Source organism: Bombina bombina, chromosome 6, assembly GCF_027579735.1.
Source record: "Bombina bombina isolate aBomBom1 chromosome 6, aBomBom1.pri, whole genome shotgun sequence".
NCBI lineage: Eukaryota > Metazoa > Chordata > Amphibia > Anura > Bombinatoridae > Bombina > Bombina bombina.
Window position 1 is genome coordinate 1,150,749,553 of NC_069504.1, and position 19,685 is coordinate 1,150,769,237.

The window sequence follows — 19,685 nt, forward strand, 5'->3', positions numbered from 1 at the left end:
TCTATACTGCAGGGTCATTTCTATACTGCTGGGTCATTTCATACTGCAGGGTCATTTCTATACTGCTGGGCCATTTCTATACTGCTGGGCCATTTCTATACTGCTGGGCCATTTCTATATTGCTTGGTCATTTCTATACTGCTGGGCCATTTCTATACTGCTTGGTCATTTCTATACTGCTGGGCCATTTCTATACTGCTGGGTCATTTCTATACTGCTGGGTCATTTCTCTACTGCTGGGTCATTTATCTACTGCTGGTCATTTATATACTGCTGGGTCATTTCTCTACTGCTGGGTCATTTATCTACTGCTGGGTCATTTCTATACTGCTGGGTCATTTCTCTACTGCTGGGCCATTTCTCTACTGCTCGGCCATTTCTATACTGCTGGGTCATTTCTCTACTGCTGGGTCATTTCTCTACTGCTGGGTCATTTCTCTACTGCTGGGTCATTTCTATACTGCTGGGCCATTTCTCTACTGCTCGGCCATTTCTATACTGCTGGGTCATTTCTATACTGCTGGGTCATTTCTATACTGCTGGGTCATTTCTCTACTGCTGGGTCATTTCTATACTGCTGGGTCATTTCTCTACTGCTGGGTCATTTATCTACTGCTGGGTCATTTCTATACTGCTGGGTCATTTCATACTGCTTTGTCATTTCATACTGCAGGGTCATTTCTATACTGCTGGGTCATTTCATACTGCAGGGTCATTTCTATACTGCAGGGTCATTTCATACTGCAGGGTCATTTCTATACTGCAAGGTCATTTCTATACTGCAGGGTCATTTCTATACTGCTGGGTCATTTCTATACTGCTGGGTCATTTCATACTGCAGGGTCATTTCTATACTGCTGGGTCATTTCTATACTGCTGGGTCATTTCATACTGCAGGGTCATTTCTATACTGCTGGGCCATTTCTATACTGCTGGGCCATTTCTATACTGCTGGGCCATTTCTATATTGCTTGGTCATTTCTATACTGCTGGGCCATTTCTATACTGCTTGGTCATTTCTATACTGCTGGGCCATTTCTATACTGCTTGGTCATTTCTATACTGCTGGGCCATTTCTATACTGCTTGGTCATTTCTATACTGCTGGGTCATTTCTATACTGCTGGGTCATTTTTATACTGCAGGGTCATTTCTATACTGCTGGGTCATTTCTATACTGCTGGGTCATTTCTATACTGTTGGGCCATTTCTATACTGCTGGGTCATTTCTATACTGCTGGGAAATTTCTATACTGCTGGGCCATTTCTATACTGCTTGGTCATTTTTATACTGCAGGGCCATTTCTATACTGCTGGGCCATTTCTATACTGCTGGGTCATTTCTATACTGCTGGGTCATTTCTATACTGCTGGGTCATTTCTATACTGTTGGGTCATTTCTATACTGCTGGGCCATTTCTATACTGCTGGGTCATTTCTATACTGTTGGGCCATTTCTATACTGCTGGGTCATTTCTATACTGCTGGGTCATTTCTATACTGTTGGGTCATTTCTATACTGCTGGGCCATTTCTATACTGCTGGGTCATTTCTATACTGTTGGGCCATTTCTATACTGCTGGGTCATTTCTATACTGCTGGGTCATTTCTATACTGCTGGGTCATTTTTATACTGTTGGGCCATTTCTCTACTGCTCGGCCATTTCATACTGCTGGGTCATTTCTATACTGCTGGGCCATTTCTATACTGCTGGGTCATTTCTATACTGTTGGGTCATTTCTATACTGCTGGGTCATTTCTATACTGTTGGGCCATTTCTCTACTGCTCGGCCATTTCATACTGCTGGGTCATTTCTATACTGCTGGGCCATTTCTATACTGCTGGGTCATTTCTATACTGTTGGGTCATTTCTATACTGCTGGGTCATTTCTATACTGCTGGGTCATTTCTATACTGCTGGGTCATTTCTATACTGCTGGGTCATTTCTCTACTGCTGGGTCATTTATCTACTGCTGGTCATTTATATACTGCTGGGTCATTTCTCTACTGCTGGGTCATTTCTCTACTGCTGGGTCATTTCTATACTGCTGGGTCATTTCTCTACTGCTGGGCCATTTCTCTACTGCTCGGCCATTTCTATACTGCTGGGTCATTTCTCTACTGCTGGGTCATTTCTCTACTGCTGGGTCATTTCTCTACTGCTGGGTCATTTCTATACTGCTGGGCCATTTCTCTACTGCTCGGCCATTTCTATACTGCTGGGTCATTTCTATACTGCTGGGTCATTTCTATACTGCTGGGTCATTTCTATACTGCTGGGTCATTTCTCTACTGCTGGGTCATTTATCTACTGCTGGGTCATTTCTATACTGCTGGGTCATTTCATACTGCTGGGTCATTTCATACTGCAGGGTCATTTCTATACTGCTGGGTCATTTCATACTGCAGGGTCATTTCTATACTGCAGGGTCATTTCATACTGCAGGGTCATTTCTATACTGCAGGGTCATTTCTATACTGCAGGGTCATTTCTATACTGCTGGGTCATTTCATACTGCAGGGTCATTTCTATACTGCTGGGTCATTTCTATACTGCAGGGTCATTTCTATACTGCTGGGTCATTTCATACTGCAGGGTCATTTCTATACTGCTGGGCCATTTCTATACTGCTGGGCCATTTCTATATTGCTTGGTCATTTCTATACTGCTGGGCCATTTCTATACTGCTTGGTCATTTCTATACTGCTGGGCCATTTCTATACTGCTTGGTCATTTCTATACTGCTGGGCCATTTCTATACTGCTTGGTCATTTCTATACTGCTGGGTCATTTCTATACTGCTGGGTCATTTTTATACTGCAGGGTCATTTCTATACTGCTGGGTCATTTCTATACTGCTGGGTCATTTCTATACTGTTGGGCCATTTCTATACTGCTGGGTCATTTCAATACTGCTGGGAAATTTCTATACTGCTGGGCCATTTCTATACTGCTTGGTCATTTTTATACTGCAGGGTCATTTCTATACTGCTGGGCCATTTCTATACTGCTGGGTCATTTCTATACTGCTGGGTCATTTCTATACTGCTGGGTCATTTCTCTACTGCTGGGTCATTTCTATACTGCTGGGTCATTTCTCTACTGCTGGGTCATTTCTCTACTGCTGGGTCATTTCTATACTGCTGGGCCATTTCTCTACTGCTGGGTCATTTATATACTGCTGGGTCATTTCTATGCTGCTGGGCCATTCTGCCATTTGGACACAACATTAAAACTTCAGCAAAGTGCCATTTTCCCTTCAAGTAGGACTCAGGTACTGCTGTATCCATGTAATCCTTTTGAGTAAGTGTTTAGTTAGCTGTTGGAGGTCGCAGGGAGGTTTCTCGGTTCTCTCTCCAGCAATTTATGCTAACCCCCAACCTGACAATCAGGGTTAGTTACTCTGCTGTCCTTCTACTTCTGGTCTCTGTCAGACCTAAAAATCAGTGCCCGCCCCACAGCAGAGGCTCAAATGTAAGTGCTCTTTTCCTAAACAGGTTTGAAGGCACAAGGCACCTAGAGAGTTAACAAGCTCTCCATTATTTCCTTTGGAGCCTGGGGACCATTTAAGAATAAATTTCTTTATGTGGGCATTTGTATAGGGCAGCTGATGTTGGGCAGTTATTCTAAGGGGCACATTAACGGCTGCATACTTTATATATAGTTGCAGAATTTTTGTTGGGGCTGAGGCATATCAGGGCATGAGTGGATCTGCCGGATCAGCTCTAATGACAGGCTATGCAGTTTTTATTATTGAGCATAGGGGCATGTCACATAATTGTATTTTCCTTAGGTGGATGGAGGAACTAGACTGGCAAGCTTTCCTCTCACTTTTTATGGCCGGTGGTTTATTTTCTTCAGAGAGGATGCGGCGAGTTTTTGCATGCTTATCTGTTTTTTTTCTGTGACGCACTTCTGATACGGTCACTGACTGACCGCGCGGTTCTTTTCTTCCGATCCTAGGCGTGTGGAGTGCGCAATCTGCTCTATCGGTTTAATAGCCCAGGAGGTGGTGAGTTGTTCCAGCAGCTGCTGGGGTAATAGATGTGTCCCAGTGTATAATAGTTCATTCCAGTGTGGGATTATATTTGAATATTCTCAGAGATATATAAAACCTTCAGCGGTTCAGTTTCTCACATCATGGACACCTGCGACCTAGGGAAATAAGTTAACTCTCAATTACTTGTGTCTCTAGGTGAAGTAGGAGGAGAAAAGAGAGCCATCAGACCCCTCAGCCCAATCTCCATTCCGGCTTCTGTTGCAGGTGATCTCCTAAATCTTGAAGGATAGTGCGATCCACTTATTTCAAAGAGCAGATCTCCCTCTTTCAAACTAGACTCAAGGCTTCTTATGTGGTGTTATGTCTGAGATATGAGCATATAAGGGCCTCCTCCGCCATGACACTAGCATGTGACATCATCATGCGCTACATGATTACATGTTCATGTGACCACCTGTAGGAATAAAGAGTGACCCCAGCTCTGGTTACTATACTATATGGAGGACATCAGGGAGACATCCAGAAAGGGCAACCGAGGGCATATGGACAGAGAATGTTTTATTCATTTTACAAATATTATTGTATCTTTTAGACAGCAAATATTATATACATAAAGGGACATATCACTGATGCTTTAGTAACACTTTGTGTGCTAGATTGTTTGAGACTTTGGGTTCTAGAAGCTCAAAAACTAAAATTTAATGATGCATTAAGTAAAAAAAATTGTGATATAAATGTGTTAAAATAATACAAGCAATTATAAGAAGAAACACTCATAGTACTTGGTGTTTCAGTTTCTCAATTAATGCCAGTACCTCAAAAAGAGGGAATGATAGAGAATAGTGCAGTTCAATCTGAACAAAACATCTGTTACAGTAGTGCTATATAAAGACTTCCAGGTGGAATACAGCAGATTGGCACCAAACAAACACGGAGGAGATAGAAAAGGAAGGAACAGCATAGTATACAGATGGAGAAAGAAAACTAGTGTATGGAACAACTGTGAGGGGAACGTCATAAGGGAGGGGCTGCTGGGAGAGAACAATGGTGTAGTTTGTGTGCCAGGTGTGGGGGTTGCAGGAGAGATAAGGAGAGAAGGCATTGGTCAGGAGAAGGCTCAGGGGAGGGGCTGGGGGAAAGGTGTTATAAGGAGAGGGACTGCAGGAAGGAGTCACTAACCTTTTTTCTTTGTTGCAGAGAAGAAGCTTGAAGATGACGTCGAGGAACAGGAGAATCCCAAGGAGATACTTGGATGAGGGTGAGACGGTATGGAAGACAAGGGCGATCCAGGCCCAGAAGAGGATCAAGAGGATGGAGAGAGCCAGGAAGGAGCAGCAAACAGCCCAAGGAGAGGTGATATCCGGCGGTGCATCGGTAGAGGTTGGTGCTATGGCGGTGGTGCAGGTAAGCCAAGGAGAGGTGAGCACACCATGCAGGGGGAGCGGAGGCGCAGGTATGGGGCCACTGGGGAGCGGTGCTGGAGGTGTGGAGGGGCCGCGTTTCTCTCAGGGGGGTAGCGGAGGTAGTCCGGACATCTTTGGGGGGAGTCCTGCATCTAGTTGTAGCTCCATTCCATTGGGGCAGGGTGAAAGCAGCAGGGCACGTAGCATCCCGGAGGCTGTTAGGGACGCATGCGAGCGGCAGCAGATAGTTAGTGGAGCGCATAGCGTAGGCCCAATAGACATCACTGTGGCTAGGAGGGGCCACGGTGACGATAGGCTAAGGGGTGGTCACATGGGTGGCGTCGAGTGTGCGCGCGCAACCGGAGACTGCAGGGCGGAGGTCACACAATGGGGGCGGCCATCTTGGGAGCAGGATGGTTTGTACGGAGGCCCATATGCTGCAGGGGGTAACGGGTGGGACAGGAGGTCATTCGGAAGAGGAGTCGCACAGCGGGGGTATGAGTGGGGGGGATGGGGGACAGAGGATGCTTACGTAGGTCCCGGTGGGCCGAGTGAGACATACTATAATATGCAAAACGGACCAAGGGAGTGGAGGGAGGGAGCATGGGGGAACTGGGGGCAGGGTCATAATTGGGAGCAAGGAGCAGAGAGGGGAGTATGGACAGCGAGGGGGGGTATGGGGAACCCAATAGGATAGATGTATTTAGGAGAGGGGGGGAGGAGGGCATGCGGCCACAAAAGGGAGCTAGGGGAATGGAGGGGAGCATGGGAAGTAGGAGAGTGATCAGGGACTCGGAGGGGAATAGAGGAAGAGTCAGAAATAAGGGGCTTGGAAGCGGGTGAAGGAAGCGGAGAAGGACAGAGGAGGGAAGCAGAAGAAAGGGGGGGGTCAGGGGGCAAAGGAAAGAGGGGCAGGGTGAGACTGTAATTGCAATTGGCAGCGGGAGAGGGGGGACGGGGCTGGCACCGGGAACCCAAGAAGTAGCAAGGAATATTAATGTTGCTGTGTTACTCCCACAGAGCTCAGAAAATGAGGCAGGCCCACCGGAACAAGCACGACAGCAGGAGCCAATGGAAGTACCCAGCAGCAATGCAGGGGAAAACGTTGTGGTAGCAGGAACCCCCCCAATAAGGAGGGAGGAAACGGGACCAGCAAAGCAGGTGGGGGCAACTGGAGGAACAGACGGCGGACAAGGGGCAAAACAAGGTAAGAAAATATTGTGTTTAAACAATATGGTATCTGATAGCTCATCTGAACTTGATTCTGAGGATGAGAATGTAAAGGGGGAGGGGGAAAAGAGGATATTAAAAATAGTGCGTAAAATATTTGCGAAGCAGGGCAAAGGCACAGGGAAGGGGAGTGCAATACAAGAGCAGGAAGAAACAGGTGAAGTGTTTAATGGGGATGACGAGGTGACGGGGACACTGTTAATGCCATTAACAACGCACTTAAAAGCAAAGGTAATTGCAAGGGCCCAGAAAGGGAAATACGTGGATATATTCAAAATAACTAGGGACGCAGCGGCTTTTAAATCCAGGGGCGAGGAGGGGAAAGGGAGGAAGGTTAAACAAACATTTACGGAGTGGGTAAAAGGGATACTCATATACGCAGAATGTTTTATATCAGCCAATCCGGGGAAGGTGAAGGGCATGTTAAGGTACATCCATTTTATTGCAGAGTGTTACACGACATATGGTGGGTTTGCATGGAAGGATTACGACACGGAATTTAGGAAGGGTAACTTGCAGCTAGGAGACAAGGGAAGGAGGGACTTTGGTATAAAGATATTAAACTTATACACCAGGGTAATGAGGGTACAGGATGGACAAGGGAGACGGGGCGCAGGGTTTAATGCTAATAAGAGCGGAAGAATCGATAACAGGGAATGCTGGCCGTATAATGAAAAGAAATGCGATGGGGGGAGCATGCAAATTCAGACACATTTGCAGATACAGTAGCGGGGCGCACACGGGGGTAGATTGCAGAAAAAATGTGGGTAACAATGGGTATGGGAGGCAGTCCTTTCGGAGCCAAGGAAACGCGGGGGGAGGGCAAGTTGGGGGGATTAGCGCCAACCCCGCTGAAAATAGATAGACTGGTTCGCGAGCTGCAAGCATACCCTATCATAGAGGATAGAGATTTATTAATTGAGGGGCTGAGTAGGGGTTTTACAGTACCAATGAAAGGACCGGTGAAGGGGGCAGTAAAAGCTAGGAACTTAAAATCGGCAGCGGAGCTCCCTGGGATACTGAAAGAGAAACTAGCGAAGGAAGTTGAGGGGGGATGGCCGGCCCTTTCGCAGAAAAGCCAATAGCAGATCTAGTCATTTCCCCCTTGGGGGTGGTTCCCAAGAAGGAGGAAGGGAAATATTGCATGATACATCACTTATCATACCCAAAGGGTAGGTCGGTAAACAATGCTATCAATAAAGAGGAAGCAACAGTGCAATACCAATCATTTGACAGCGCAGTGCAGCTGGTAAGGAAGGCAGGGAGTGGGGCCATGATGGCTAAGATAGATATTGAATCGGCTTTTCGGCTATTGCTGCTGAATCCGGATAGTTTTAAACTGATGGGGTGCAAATTTGAAGGGCAATATTATGTGGATAAATGCCTACCAATGGGGTGCTCCATATCATGCTCAATCTTTGAGAAGTTTAGCACTTTTCTGCACTGGTTAGCAGTAGTAAGGCAAAAGAGGGATTCAATAGTCCACTACCTGGACGACTTCATGGTAGTGGGAGGGGTGGGCTCCGACAGGTGCGAAAGCATGAAAGCAGGGCTGATAGGTTTGCTTGAAGAGATGGGGGTCCCAGTGGCAGACAAAAAGACAGAGGGCCCTTGCGCGAGACTAGCATTCCTGGGCATAACAATAGATTCAGTGAAAGGGCAATGCGAGCTACCCGAGGATAAGGTAAAAAAGGCTAGGGAGCTGATAGCATGGATGGCGACACGAAAAAAGGTAACGCTAAGGGAGATGCAGAAAGCTTTGGGGGTATTGAACTTTGCATGTAAAGTGATACCAGTAGGAAGGATTTTTAAAAGGCTATTGGAGATGAGCACAAAGGGCGCAAAAAAGCCAGAGCATATGATTAGGGTGACAAAGGAGATGCGGGAAGACCTGAAAGTATGGGACCAATTTTTGCAGGAATTCAACGGGGTGCGCATATGGCAGGAGGTGGCGCCCGCAGTTGAGTTGGAGCTATACACGGACGCGGCAGGGGGAATGGGGTATGGAGCATACTTTCAAGGGAGGTGGTGCGCGGGAGGGTGGCCCGAAAGATGAAAGGAGATAGGATGGGTTAGGAACTTGGTGCTGCTGGAGTTATTCCCCATAGTGGTGGTCATGGAGCTATGGGGTGGGGAGCTAGCAAATAAGACAATAATATGCTGGTCAGACAATATGGGGGTGGTCCAGGTCATCAATCAGCTGTCCGCCTCATCGCTGCCAGTAGTTAGGTATCTAAGGTACTTGGTTTTGAAATGTTTAAAGCATAACATCTGTGTCAGGGCCAAACACATTCCGGGTTTCAGAAACGTAGTTACTGACGCGCTATCCCATTTTAAATGGGAGAAGTTTAGGGAGCTTGCACCCAATGCTAGACAGGAAGGTGAATGTTGCCCTATGCTTCTTTGGCAGATTGGCAACGGATAGAAGGAATCGAGGAACTGGTCGAGAAAGCCTTGGCACCAAGTACATGGGCAGTATACAGGAAATATTGGGGACAGTGGTGCAAATATAGGGAGGAAGCTAAAGGAGGGGAGGAGGGAAGATTCCTAGAATGGCTGATGGTGCTGCGGAGGGAAGGCGTAAGAAAGGGACGGCTGAGTGCAGTATTAGCAGGGATATCATATTGTGCACAGCTATACAGGGAATGGATTGGTCCAGGAAGTTCATAGTAAAGAAGATTGCGAGGGCATGGGGAAGAGATGAGGAAAAGGGAGCGGATAGAAATAGTTATACATGATAAACCCGCTATTCACGGCAAAACACGTGTCGCATTAACTTTTAATGATTCCTAAGGTACTGTGAGTTGCAAATTGGCACTTGAGTGGGACTTGTATCCCCGGTAAGGGATTTTGGACATTGCATCCCCTTCTCTGATGTACCTATGATATAAAATGTTTTATAATATTTTTTATAAATATATTTTATCTACACTGCTGGTTGCTAGCTGGTTGTGGAGTAATCACAACATTGCACTTATACCATTGAGCTTGTTTAAAAGCTCAAACGCACGTGAGTAAAGCAAATAGCAGGTACTCAAGGGGAAATATTCAACAGGATAGCACTATATAGATTTTCTCTCTCCCCTTTCAGGTGTTACTGAATATCACCTAGAGAAAGTGCTGGGTGTGAGCCAATCACATCACTGCAGATTTACCATACAGCTTAATAAAAGCGCTTATATATGTGCGTAATATAGCGCTAACGTAACAGATGATTTAAGATTCAACTGCACTGTTCTTTATTATTCTCGAGGCACTAGCTTCTGTTATTTGAGAAACGGAAGAACCACGCACTACAAGTGTATCCTATTATAATTGCTTGTATTATTTTAACACATTTATATCACACTTTTGTCACTATTTGATTTGTGGTTTTATTAATTTGTTACACGGTGTTAATATTAATGATACATTAAACCAAAAAACATTTTCTATTATATGAAAGAACTTATATCTGCATTTTGAAGGAGTGTTTCTCTGGTCTGCTTTGCAATGTAAATCTCAGTTGTAAATAAATAAGCTGTTTGCACTGCAGTGCTTAAAGGGACACTAAACCCAATTGTTTTCCTTCATGATTCAGATAGAGCTTTGTAATTGAGTCGTATTATCAATTTGTCTTTGTTCTCTTGTTTTCTCTTCTTTTTTAAAAAAGCAGGAATCTAATCGCTATCCAGGGGGCTGAATCAAAAATGGTCCGGCTCCTTAGCTTAGTTTCCTGCTTTTTAAAATAAGATAGCAAGAGAACAAAGAAACAATGATAATACGAGTCAATTACAAAGTTGCTTAAAATTGCTGCTTTATCTGAATCATGGAAGAACAAAATTGGGTTTAGTGTCCCTTTAATTGCTCGGTTATTAAAATGATTGTAGAAAAATGCTTTTATGTCCCTTTAAGGTTGGAAGGAACTTCAAGGCTCTGTTTTATGAGTGTGCCATGCATTATATCACTAACAGGTCCCAATACCTGGCACTCTCTCCCAGGACTTACTCAGTGGGAAATACTGACATCTAGTGGCAGGAGGGCAGACTGATTTTACCTTTTGTTGTTATAAACAGATCATTCAGAGCATGCCGTTCTTTTCAGGTGTTGTCTTAGTTACAAGCACCTATGTCATATCTCATTATAGTTATACTAAAGCCTGAAAGGCAACAGAATAAGCAATCTATCCTCAATGCAACCACATATGAGCGGGTCTGTTATATTTACTCAGCGCATCGGGCCAGCTGTATAGTCACAGCCCGGCCCGACCGCGCCATAGCACTAAGTGCAGCTCGCTCCTGCTGTCAGACAGAGCAGGAGCGAGCTGCACTTAGTCTCATGGCGCGGTCAGGCCGGGCTGTGACTATACAGCTGGCCCGATGCGCTGAGTAAATATAACAGACCCGCTCAGCAGAGTACAGAGAGCGGGTCTGTAAAACAAGGTTTTTTTTTTAATTAATAGGGTATATTATGTTTTATAATGTTTGGCTAATATAATGTTATATAATTCTGCACTATGTGCAGAATTATATATCATTATTTTTAAAGTTTACTGACACTTTAATATTTACATTATGCGCCTTAAGATAACTAAATCTGCATGTGCACTAACCGTACACCCCGTTAGACCTACAGAGCAAAGCCCGAAGCACGTTACGCATATTTTACATTCCAATGTTATTCTATATATATATATCTCCCATGTGTATCTGCACTCACAATTCATCTGGGCCATCAACCAGGGTGCAAAGACAGTGTTTCAATAGCAATCTTCTTCAATCAAGGATTGCACTCACTGGATTTGGATACAAAATTACTTATTTATTGTGGTAACGTTTCTGGGTTTGCAGACCCATTCCTCAGACCAAACACAGTGCAAGTGAAAAAAGTGCAACTTAAATGTACTAAGCTCCACCCATCAAACAATTACATGAAATTGCGCCAAAACTGTGTATCCATGGCAACACCATAGTTGCCTGGTTACAAGCATACACAAAAAGAGAAACGTTTAAAATACATACAGGCCCATTTATCAAGCTCCGTATGGAGCTTGAAGGGCCGTGTTTCTGGCGAGTCTTCAGACTCGCCAGAAACACAAGTTATGAAGCAGCGGTCTAAAGACCGCTGCTTCATAACCCTGTCCGCCTGCTCTGAACAGGCGGACAGGAACCGCCGGAAATCAACCCGATCGAATACGATCGGGTTGATTGACAGCTCCCTACTGGCGGCCGATTGGCCGCGAGTCAGCAGGGGGCGGCGTTGCACCAGCAGCTCTTGTGAGCTGCTGGTGCAATGTTAAATGTGGAGAGCGTATTGCTCTCCGCATTTAGCGAGGTCTTGCGGACCTGATCCGCAGTGTCGGATCAGGTCCGCAAGCCCTTTGATAAATGGGCCCCATAGTGTATTTCCATCACAAATATAACAATAAAATCAGTGTAACAAAACGATGTGTACGTATATAATTTAATTGTATTTTATACCAGAACAATCATCAAATCCATATTAGTTCATTCTTATGTTTACAATATACCTATGTTAAACCATTGGTCTCACATTTACAGTAAATATCAGGTGGCTATAGGTAAATATACGTAGATATAAGATAAAAATGACCGCTGCGCACTTGTCAGAGAGTGGAATAAACATAAGGAGTAGAAATATATAAGTCACGTAATGTGTGCAGCCTGTCAAAGTATAGCGCATTATCAGAACGGCCCCGTATGTAATAAGCGGGGAAATCAGAAATATATCACATCGTAAATGTTTAAAGAAGCTGTTGAGTTCACATCACTGCATACCTGTTTAAGGCGCAATTCAGCAGTGTTAGCCGTATGCTGCTAAGCAACCTCCTGCAGCATACTAACGGAACAGGCGCGGATGTTACAGATCCAACGTCTGCATGGCCCAAGATCAATACACGTGGCTAATTAGCATAAAACTCTGACGTGTTCAGACACAGAGCGCTTAGGAATGTGATGCATCAGACTACGTTAGCCCAATCTGAGACTACTCTTTTACATCAACTACAGTGTTCACATATCACAGCTAGGACAACTGCATATGTGTGAATCAAAAACCGGCTGATAGCTGCTAATAGTAATATATGGGAAACTGCACAATATAATTCAAAACCATCCACAATACTTAGAATATTTGCATGTGCCCAACAATATGTCGAACAAGGATGTATCAGGGTATGTATGAACAGCTAGGAGAGATAGGTATTACCTCAGTGTGTTACACGTGGGAAATATGACAGTGGTAGGACTGTAATCTAGACCTTATGTGTATCTAGATATGCAAGATGACAGCCTATCAAATAAAACATATTAATCCATATGAAAGCTCTAACCAGTAGCAGGTGGTCACTGACAACCAGTATGTATGTATCGTCCCAATTAATGAAACCATGTGTGATTGGATACATAATTTAGCATGTGATGATTATTATCAAGTATGTACATGAAGCTATAAACCAAAGGTACAGCCAAAATCTCGCCATTCAGGAAACAAGTCCATGTCATAAATATACCACAGTCAGGTGTTAATATCATACGTAGTTATGAGTTCATAATCCATGTGTCAACCCAGGATAAGGGGGGTGAGATTAAACCTCATCAATTAAATCATTGGTCTATCCTTTGACAAGCGACAATCATGGTAAATGCCCAGACCCTGTGTCAGAGTATAGATGTCTCTTACAGTCAGATCTCAAAGAGTTGTAATATCATTGGTCCACTGTTAACAAGTGGCAATCAAGGTCTGAGATTAGAGTGTCATGTCAGGCAACCTATTAGTAGGTATCCGAGTCAATTTAAATGGTCCATATGAATTTATACTCTCCTGTGTGGTACCCTACAAAATAGTCATATTTGTTATGTCAGGTATCGCATTAGACACGATTATATTGGGTTGAACCCAGAACATGCTATATGTGCTTTATGTTTTAAACTGGCTAAGACCTAGTATGAGTCCCACTATGGCATGTAACTCATGCTGGTCCGAGATCCCAGATCATAATATAGCTTCAAGGTGACTCACCCATCATTCAGTGTTCAAAGGAAACAATGCCAATCATTAGACATTTTAAGTCCCTGCGGGACCCTGATACATCCTTGTTCGACATATTGTTGGGCACATGCAAATATTCTAAGTATTGTGGATGGTTTTGAATTATATTGTGCAGTTTCCCATATATTACTATTAGCAGCTATCAGCCGGTTTTTGATTCACACATATGCAATTGTCCTAGCTGTGATATGTGAACACTGTAGCTGATGTAAAAGAGTAGGCTCAGATTGGGCTAACGTAGTCTGATGCATCACATTCCTAAGCGCTCTGTGTCTGAACACGTCAGAGTTTTATGCTAATTAGCCACGTGTATTGATCTTAGGCCACGCAGACGTTGGATCTGTAACATCCGCGCCTTTTCCGTTAGTATGCTGCAGGAGGTTGCTTAGCAGCATACGGCTAACACTGCTGAATTGCGCCTTAAACAGGTATGCAGTGATGTGAACTCAACAGCTTTTTTAAACATTTACGATGTGATATATTTCTGATTTGCCATCTTATTACATACGGGGCCGTTCTGATAATGTGCTATACTTTGACAGGCTGCACACATTACGTGACTTATATTTCTACTCCTAATGTTTATTCCACTCTCTGACAAGTGCGCGGCGGTCATTTTTATCTTACATCTACGTATATTTACCTATAGCCACCTGATATTTACTGTAACTGTGAAACGATTGTGAGACCAATGGTTTAACATAGGTATATTGTAAACATAAGAATGAACTAATATGGATTTGATGATTGTTCTGGTATAAAATACAATTGAATGATATACGTACACACAGTTTTGTTCGCCTAGATTACGAGTTTTGTCGGTAAGGCTGTGCGTTGCTAACGAGCAGTTTTCCCTCACTGCTCACTTACAGTAACGCTGGTATTACGGGTTTTTTGAAACCCGGCGTTAGCCACAAAAAAGTGAGCGTAGAGCAAAAGTTAGCTCCACATCTCACCTCAATACCAGCGCTGCTTACGTTAGCGGTAAGCAGGTAAAACGTGCTTGTGCACGATTTCCCCATAGGAATCAATGGTGGAGAGCCGGGCTGAAAAAAACCGAACACCTGCAAAAAAGCAGCGTAAAGCTCCTAACGCAGCCCCATTGATTCCTATGGGGAAATAAAAGTTATGCCTACACCTAACACCCTAACATGAACCCCGAGTCTAAACACCCCTAATCTTACACTTATTAACCCCTAATCTGCCGCCTCCGACATCGCCGATATCTACATTATATTATTAACCCCTAATCTGTGGCTCCGGACACTGCCGCCACTATATTAAAGTTATTAACCCCTAAACCTAACACCCCCCTAAATTAAATATAATTTAAATAAATCTAAATAAAATAACTATCATTAACTAAATAATTCCTATTTAAAACTAAATACTTACCTATAAAATAAACCCTAAGATAGCTACAATATAACTAATAGTTACATTGTATCTAGCTTAGGGTTTATTTTTATTTTACAGGCAAGTTTGTATTTATTTTAACTAGGTAGAATAGTTACTAAATAGTTATTAACTATTTAATAACTACCTAGCTAAAATAAATACAAATTTACCTGTAAAATAAAACCTAACCTAAGTTACAATTACACCTAACACTACACTATAATTAAATGAATTACATAAACTAACTACAATTAAATACAACTGAAAAAAAATATCTAAAGTACAGAAAAAAAAACACTAAATTACAGAAAATAATAAAATAATTACAAGATTTTTAAACTAATTACACCTAATCTAATCCCCCTAATAAAATAAAAAAGCCCCCCAAAATAATAAAAAGCCCTACACTATACTAAATTACAAATAGCCCTTAATAGGGCCTTTTGCGGGGCATTGCCCCAAAGTAATCAGCTCTATTACCTGTAATAATTTTATTATTTTCTGTAATTTAGTGGGGGTTTTTTTTCGTACTTTAGATAATTTTTTCAATTGTATTTAAAGGGACAGTCTACACCAGACTTTTTATTGTTTTAAAAGATAGATAATCCCTTTATTACCCATTTCCCAGTTTTGCATAACCAACACAGTTATATTAATATACTTTTAACCTCTGTGATTATCTTGTATCTAAGCCTCTGCAAACTGCCCCTTTATTTCAGTTCTTTTGACAGACTTGCAGTCTAGCCAATCAGTGCCTGCTCCCAGATAACTTCTCGTGCACGAGCACAGTGTTATCTATATGAAATATGTGAACTAACACCCTCTAGTGGTGAAAAACTGTTAAAATGCAATCTGAAAGAGGTGTGCTTCAAGGTCTAAGAAATTAGCATATGAACCTCCTAGGTTAAGCTTTCAACTAAGAATACCAAGAGAACAAAGCAAAATTGGTGATAAAAGTAAATTGGAAAATTGTTTAAAATTACATGCTCTATCTGAATCATGAAAGTTTATTTTGGCCTAGACTGTCCCTTTAATTGTAGTTAGTTTAGGTAATTCATTTAATTATAGTGTAGTGTTAGGTGTAATTTTAACTTAGGTTAGGATTTATTTTACAGGTAAATTTGAATTTATTTTAACTAGGTAGCTATTAAATAGTTAATAACTATTTAATAACTATTGTACCTAGTTAAAATAAATACAAACTTGCCTGTAAAATTAAAAAAACCCATAAGCTAGCTACAATGTAACTATTAGTTATATTGTAGCTATCTTAGGGTTTATTTTATAGGTAAATATTTAGTTTTAAATAGGAATAATTTAGTGTATGATAGTTATTTTATTTATATTTATTTAAATTACATTCAAGCTAGGGGGTGTTAGGGTTAGACTTAGATTTAGGGGTTAATAACTTTAATATAGTTGCAGCGATTTTGGGGGCGGCAGATTAGGGGTTAATAAATGTAGGTAGGTGTCGGCAATGTTAGGGATGGGGGGGGCTCGGTTTAGGGGTTAATAGGTAGTTTATGGGTGTTAGTGTACTTTTAGCACTTTAGTTAAGAGTTTTATGCTACGGCGTTAGCCCTTAAAACTCTTAACTACTGACTTTTAAATGCGGTACCAGTCTTGACAGGAGAGGGTGTACCGCTCACTTTTTTGCAGACTCGTAATACTGGCGTTATGCAAGTCCCATTGAAAATATAGGATACACAATTTACATAAGTGGATTTGCGGTATTAACGACTCTGGCCAAAAAAGTGAGCGGTACACCTGTCATTTCAAGACTCGTAATACCAGCGTTAGGAAAAAAGCAGCGTTGGGACCTGCTTTTTAAGGCTAACGCAAGACTCGTAATCTAGGTGTATGTATTTTAAATGTTTCTTTTTTTGTGTATGCTTGTAACCAGGAAACTATGGTGTTGACATGGATACACAGTTTTGGCGCGGTTTCTTGTAATTGTTTGATGGGTGGGGCTTAGTACATTTAAGTTGCACTTTTTTCACTTGCACTGTGTTTGGTCTGAGGAAGGGGTCTGCGAACCCTGAAACGTTACCACAATAAATAAGTAATTTTGTATCCAAATCCAGTGAGTGTAGTCCTTGATTGAAGAAGATTGCTATATATATATATATATATATATATATATATATATATATATTTATACAGGTATGGGGATATATAGATAGAAATATCAATTTAATATAAAAATAAAATTTTCCTGTTTGTGAAGAGCATTGGAATGTGAAATATTAATAAACTAGTCCTAAAGCCCGTTTACACAAGCCATTTTTTGCAGTACAGCAGTCCCACCCCTTGCTCTCTCTCTCCCCCTCTCTTTTGTGCTCTCTCCCCCTCTCATTTGTGCTCTCCCCCCCCTCTCTTTTGCGCTCTCTCTCGCTCCACCTCTCTTTTGTTCTCTCTCTCCCCTCTCTTTTGCTCTCTCTCTCCCCTCTCTTTTGCTCTCTCTCCCCATCTCTTTTGTGCTCTCTCCCCCTCTTTTTTGCGCGCTCTCCCCCACTCTTTTGTGCTCTCTTGCTCCACCTCTCTTTTGCGCTCTCTCTCCCCCCTCTCTTTTGCTCCCTCTCTCCCCCTCTCTTTTGCTTTCTCTCCCCCTCCCTTTTGCTCTCTATCCCCCTCTCTTTTGTGCTCTCTCTCTCCCCCTTTCTTTTGCTCTCTCTCCCCCTCTCTTTTGCGTTCTCTCTCCCCCTCTCTTTTGCTCTCTCTCTCCCCCCTCTCTTTTGCTCCCTCTCTCCCCTCTATTTTGTGCTCTCTCTCCCCCCTCTCTTTTGCTCTCTCTCCCCCTCTCTTTTGCGCTCTCTCTCTCCCCCTCTCTTTTGCTCTGTCTCGCTCTCCTTTTTTTTTGCTCTCTCTCTCCATCCCTCTCTTTTGCTCTTTCTCTCCATCCCTCTCTTTTGCTCTCTCTCTCCCCCCTCTCTTTTGCTCTCTCTCTCCCCCCCTCTCTTTTGCTATGTCTCTCTCCCCTCTCTTTTGCTCTCTTTCTCCATCCCTCTCTTTTGCTCTCTTTCTCCCCCTCTCTATTGCTCTCTCTTCCCCCTCTCTTTTGCGTTCTCTCTTTTGCGCTCTCTCTTTCCCCCGCTCTTATGCATGCTCTCTCTCCCCCTCTCTTTTGCGCTCTCTCCCCCCCTCTCTTTTGCACTCTCTCCCCCCCTCTTTTGCTCTCTCTCCCCCTTCTCTTTTGCTCCCTCTCCCCCTCTCTTTTGCTTTCTATCCCCCTCTCTTTTGCTCTCTCTCCCCCTCTCTTTTGCACTCTTTCTCCCCCTCTCTTTTACGCTCTCTTCCCCCTCTCTTTTGCGTTCTCTCTCTGCCCCTCTCTTTTGCGCTCTCTCTCTCCCCCTCTCTTTTGCGCTCTCTCTCCCCCCTCTCTTTTGCGCTCTCTCTCTCCCCCTCTCTTTTGCTCTCTCTCTCCCCCTCTCTTTTGCGCTGTCTCTCTCTCCTTTTTTTCTGCTCTCTCTCTCAATCCCTCTCTTTTGCTCTCTCTCTCTCCCCCCTCTCTTTTGCTCTCGCTCTCCATCCCTCTCTTTTGCTCTCTCTCTCCATCCCTCTCTTTTGCTCTCTCTCTCTCCCCCCCTCTCTTTTGCTCTGTCTCTCTCCCCTCTCTTTTGCTCTCTCTCTCCCCCCTCTCTTTTGCTCTGTCTCTCCCTCCTCTCTTTTGCTCTCTCCCCCCCTCTCTTTTGCTCTGTCTCTCTCCCCTCTCTTTTGCTCTCTCTCTCCCCCTCTCTATTGCTCTCTCTCCCCCTCTCTTTTTCTCTCTCTCCCCCTCTCTATTGCTCTGTCTCCGCCCTCTCTTTTTCTCTCTCTCCCCCTCTCTTTTTCTCTCTCTTCCCTCTCTTTTGCTCTTACCCCTCTATTTTGCTCTCTCCCCCCTCTCTTCTGCACTTTCCCCTCTCTTCAGCTCTTCCTCTCTCTTTATCTCTTTCCTATCTCTTTTTGTCTCTCCCCCTCTCTTTCTATTTCTCTCCTCTCTCTTGCGCCGACCGCGCCCGACCACACCCATGTTCCCGTTGGCCACGCCTACACTCCCACCACACCCACTTTCGCCGCAACAGCATGTCAGTTAAGGCCAAGTGTGTTTTTCCTTGTGCTGTCTCTACTGACAGCTTCGGATTAAAACACACTTGGCCTTTTATATAATAGGATATATATGGTGTTGGGTTAACGCATGAGCGCTCCATTGAATAAACACTAACAAAATATCACTTATCCTTTTTCCCTTTCTCTCATGTTGGCAAACACATCTCAGTTATTTGTATCCGGTAGTCTAATCACTAATTATTAAACAATGGGATTACACATTGTATCTCAATTAATTCTCATCAAGGTGTAAAATGATGAATGTGCAAAATGTGAATGTAAACAGTGCACCGAAATCCAGGGTACCTATTTATTACAAGTACATTTCCATGGTTAAAAAGCTCTGTGAGAATACAATGTTGCAAGAAAGCTAATTAGCAAATGTTTACATTGTCTTATTAGACTTACGAAATTGCAAAATGTGGTGGTACAAAGAAAATATTATGCAAAAAATGCAGAAGCTTAAAGCCATTTGACATAAGACAATGTGGTCAAGAAATTGTAACTAATAC